Genomic DNA, 5,000 nt, shown 5'->3' with positions numbered 1-5,000 from the left:
AAAAAAACTAAATAAATCCAGTGAAATCAAGTCCGAGCATATCCAAAAATTGCACTATGTTCCTGGGGAAGTACCAGGGGCACGAAAAACCTAAATAAAATCCAGTGAAATCAAGTCCGAGCATATCCAAAAATTGCACTATGTTCCTAAGTACCAGGGGCACGAAAAAAAAAACTAAATAAAATCCAGTGAAATCAAGTCCGAGTATATCCAAAAATTGCACTATGTTCCTGGGGAAGTACCAGGGGCACGGAGCTGTTGTTACATTACCCTGGGCACGAAGCGAATTTTACTGTACCAGGGGCACGAACGATCTGGCGGTGCGGATTATTTCTTTAAGCCCGGTGGGGGGGTGCTAAGAGAGTGGGGGTAATGCAGGTCCGCTGGGGCGCTCAGGCGGGAGGTAGCAGAGGGGTGTGTCATGGTTTTAGGCCGGGCCAGGGGTGTCTGCAGGCCGGGTAGAGGGGAGCAGTGTGCAGCCTGGCTCCTGGAGCTGTGCGTGTGTCTGACTGGTGCCCAGGAGCAGCGTGAAAGTTACTACCCTGGGCACGGCTTAGTTACATTACCCTGGGCACGAAGCGAGTTGGCATTACCCTGGGCACTGCTGTGCTACATTACCCTGGGCACGAAGCGGCTGTTGAAAAGACAGAGTCTTTTCCCCTTGAAGTGGGGATGTTCTGACTTCATAAGGGGAAAAGAACTCTGTCTGGGACTGGAGTTCTTTCCCCTTGAAGTGGGGACGTTCCCCCTACCTCCAAGGGGGGAAGATAATTTTTCCCCTTGAAGTGGGGTGACGCCCCACTTCACATAAGGGGGAAAAGAACCTGTCTTTTTTTGGGACAGAGTTCTTTTTCCCCCTTGAAGTGGGCGAAGCGGGACCCATCACGTCGATTTTCCACCATGCGAGGGGGTGTCCTACCCAACCCGGGGGTTATGTCACAGTACCCACCAATTTCAGAAACCCGAAACTTCTCGGTCGGGGTGGTGTAAGAAAGAAAGAAATTTTTCAAGCTTCTGAAAAATTTTCTGAGTTGTTTCTGGCTTTGTCTCCAGGCATCCCAGCGGTGTATTTCTGACTGAATGCAAACGGGTCGGCCTCGGAGGGCCGCCGCCGGCTCGGCCTCTAGTGCCGGCGTCGGGCGCGTGGGTTCCTCCCCGGACTGCAGGCTCGCCTCCACGGCCCGCGGCTCCCGGGGGACCGGCGCAGGGGCCGCGGGAGGCGTCCCCCGGCCCACCCCCCGCGCTTCCCGCCGGCGAAACCGATTTGGGAAGCGCTTGTAGACCGAGACGCCCCCGTCTGACCCAGCGGTCCCTCCCACGAGCTCCGGCCCCGGCCAGGCCTTCCCACCGCCGACCGCCCTCGCGACGGGTCCTCCGGCGAACACGGCGCTCAACCTCCAGGAGCGCCGACGAGGGGCCGTTCCCGAACGGGCCCCTCTCGAGCCCCGTCCTCTCCGGCCGGCACCAGCGCGGCCCCGGAGACCCACCCGCCCGCCCGCCTGACAAGCCGCCGCCCTGCACCAAGCCCAGGGCGCGCCTGCATCTGTCCCTCCGAGAGGGACTCCGAGGCTACCTGGTTGATCCTGCCAGTAGCATATGCTTGTCTCAGGATTAAGCCACAAAGTCTAAGTACACGTCGGTACAGTGAAACCGCGAACACCATTAAATCAGTTATGGTTCTCGGATCGCTCTAACGTTACTTGATAACTGTGGCAATTCTAGAGCTAACATTACATGCAAACGAGCGCCACTCCGGGATGCGTGCATTTATCAGATCTAAACCCATGCGTGCCTCGGTGCCCCCGCCGCCTACAGGTGACTCTAGATAACCTCGAGCCGATCACAAGGGGCTCCTCCCGTGGCGTTTTGGGTGATGCCTTGGCCTCTAATGTCTGCCTCATCAACTTTCGAGGTACTTTTCAGTGTGTCACTACGGTGACCACGGGTAACGGGAATCAGGGTTCACCCGAGGGCCGAGCCCTGCTACCACATCCAAGGAAGGCAGCAGGCGCGCAACTCATCCCCATCCTGATCGGGAGTGTAGTGACGTGTAATAATACAGGACTTCTTTCGAGGCCCTGTAATTGGAATGAGTACACTAAATCCTTTGAATGAGATCCATTGGAGGGCAAGTCTGGTGCCAGCAGCCGGCGTGCACTCAGCTCCAATAGCGGACCCAGCAAGGAAAAGCTCGGCCATCCCGGATCGCTGACGGTCCGCCGCGAGGGCAGCCACCGGCCTGTCCCAGCCCTGCCTCTCGGCGCCTCGATGCCTTCCTTACGATGTCCCGCGGGTCCAAGCGTTTACTTTGAAAAATTAGAGTGTTCAAAGGAGGTCTTGCCTGAATTACCTGCAGCGCTAGGAATAATGGAATAGGACTCGGTTCTATTTTGTGGGTTTTTCTGAACTGGGGCCATGATTAAGAGGGACGTCGGGGGCATTCGTATTGTGCCGCTAGAGGTGAAATTTTAATCATGCAAGATTTTACGAAAGCGAAAGCATTTGCCAAGAATGTTTTCAAGACCAAGAACGAAAGTCGAGTTCCGCACACCAGATACCGCCGCGTAGTTCCGACCATAAACGATGCCAACTAGCGATCCGGCGGCGGTGAGCCCCATGACCCGAGCAGCGTCCGGGAAACCAAAGTCTTTGGGTTCCGGGGAGTATGGCGTGTGCTGAAACTTAAAGAACACGAAGGGCACTACCAGGAGTGGAGCCTGCGGCTTAATTTGACTCAACACGGAAACCTCACCCGGCCCGGGACACTGAAAGGACTGACAGATTGAGGTTTTTCGATTCTGTGGGTGGTGGCATGGCCGTTCTTAAAGGTGAGCGATTTGTCTGGTTGGTCTTGTTAACGAACGAGACTCCAGCATGCTAACGAGTTACGTGCCCTGCGGCGGTCGGCGTCCAACTTCTTAGAGGGACAGCGTGTTCAGCCACAACAGATTGAGCACAACAGGTCTGTGATGCCCCCTTTAGATGTCCTGGGCTGCACGCGCGCCGGTCGATGGATCATGGTGTCTACCCTTCGTCGAGGCGTGGGTAACCCGCTGTCCCCACTCGTGATAGGATTGGGCACGCAATTTATTTCCCATCAACGAGGAATTCTCAGTGTTGGCCATAAGCTCCGCTGATTAAGTCCTCTGCCCTTGTACACACCGCCCGTCGCTGTTTACCGATTGGATGGTCAGAGCCTCCGGATTCGGCCCGCCGAGGCCGGTCATTGCCCTTGGGCGGAGCGCCTTGAAGACGATCAAACTTGACTATCTAGAGGAAGTAAAAGTCGGTATCAGTGCTCTCGCAGGTGAACCTGCGGAAGGATCATTACCGGTCGCCCTCTGCCCCCACCCCGGTGAGTGGCAGTTGCAGCAGCCTCTGACGTCTTGACAACGCCAGGGTCTCCTCCGCAGGCGGCGCCGCGTCGCCGGCCTCTGGGCCCGCGGCCGCCGGCCTCGGGGTCTCCCAGGCGCGCGCCCCGTTCGTCTGGAGCCCGCCAGGCCTTGCGAGGCGGTGGGGCTGCGTGTCAACACGCGCCGAGAGTCCCGACCTAGTCTGGACCCCGGGAAACCGACCGGACGGGTTACGCGCCCGCTCCCGCTCGCCGCTCCTCCGCGCGCCGCCCCGGCTTCCTGTTCCGAGTGCCGTCGGACTGGAGCGCCCCGGGTCGCGGGGCGGGGAGTGCAGCGAAGGGAGGGAAAATGGACGGTGCGCTAACCCCCGCTCGGTGGGGCCCACCGTCCCGGGTCCGCCCGCATCTCGGCGAAACCCTAGTCCCAGCGCGGGCGGCCGGCGGCGGTCCGCCCCCACCGCTCCCCGCGCTCCCCGGTACCCAACGCTCTCCTCCTCCGCCGGAGGGAGAAGGGGGGTTCAATGTTCTCTTCACTCACCCCGGCCTGACCCCCACCGCCCCGTCACGGCGAGGGGCTGACGGGACTGGACGGGGAGCCGCCCGGGGTTTCTGTCTTCACCCCCGTCCGACTTTGCCCGAAACCTGGCGAAACAACCAAACCAAAAACAAAAAACGAATACAACTCTTAGCGGTGGATCACCGGCTCGTGCGTCGATGAAGAACGCAGCTAGCTGCGAGAACTATCAATGTGAATTGCAGGACACAGCTGATCATCGACACTTCGAACGCACCTTGCGGCCCCGAAGCCCCGGCTACGCCCTGTCTGAGGGTCGCTTTGACATCAATCGAGACGCCTGCCGTCTCCCGCGGTTGGGGCTGCGCAGGCATCCGCCAAGCCCGGGCCCCCCAAGTGCAGACCGAAACCGGGACGCTGGCCGCGCGCTGGCCTGCCCGCCACGCGCCCCGCGTCGCTCCCCCGGGCCGGCCACACGCCCCTTCCCTCTCCCGCTCTCCGGAGCGGGGGGCGGCCTACCCACGCCGAGCCCGCATTGCGTCGCGCGCGCGCGGCCGGTGGACACGCCGCGTCTCCGCGCCGCCCGCGTCCGGCCGGTGCGCCGCGGGTTCCGACGCCGGGGGGGGACGCCTGAGGGTCGGGGACGGGCCTCGGGGTGCGCGTGCGGTGGCGACGCCTGGGCTCGAGTGCGGTCCGCCGCGGAGAGGCACTCACCCCTTTTCGACCTACCCACAGAGTCCGTGAGCCTCAACCGGGGATACAAACCTCTCCGGCTGAGCCACGTCTTGCCCGCCGGGCAACCTCATTCGACTACGACCTCAGATCAGACGAGACAACCCGCTGAATTTAAGCATATTACTAAGCGGAGGAAAAGAAACTAACAAGGATTCCTCAGTAGCGGCGAGCGAAGAGGGAAGAGCCCAGCGCCGAACCCGTCCGACGGGCGGCGTGGAAATGGCGTATGGAAGACCGCTGCCCGGTGTCGTCGGGGCCTGAGTCCTTCTGATCGAGGCTCAGCCCGTGGACGGTGAGGCCGGTAACGGCTCCCGCCGCGCCGGGGTCCGGTCTTCTCGGAGTCGGGTTGTTTGGGAATGCAGCCCAAAGTGGGTGGTAACCCATCTAAGGCTAAATACC

At 60.5% G+C, this 5,000-nt stretch overlaps 1 non-coding gene and 1 pseudogene across 1 annotated transcript; both read left to right on the top strand.

Annotated features, from left to right (window-relative positions):
- The first annotated feature begins 4,032 nt into the window (after window positions 1-4,032).
- LOC138615012 (5.8S ribosomal RNA) lies at window positions 4,033-4,185 on the top strand. The gene has a single exon (XR_011310386.1). It is a non-coding gene; the product is annotated as a 5.8S ribosomal RNA (ribosomal RNA).
- A 494-nt stretch (window positions 4,186-4,679) lies between these two features.
- Window positions 4,680-5,000, top strand: part of LOC138615011 (28S ribosomal RNA) — a 3,633-nt pseudogene continuing 3,312 nt past the window's right edge.

This window comes from Brachyistius frenatus, unplaced genomic scaffold, assembly GCF_029030835.1.
Source record: "Brachyistius frenatus isolate BFR_SWC_R1_liver_20210118 unplaced genomic scaffold, ASM2903083v1 Contig_659, whole genome shotgun sequence".
In the NCBI taxonomy this organism is placed as follows: Eukaryota; Metazoa; Chordata; class Actinopteri; family Embiotocidae; genus Brachyistius; species Brachyistius frenatus.
The sequence above is the reverse complement of the archived record's forward strand: the minus strand, read 5'-3'. Positions and strand labels throughout refer to the sequence as shown.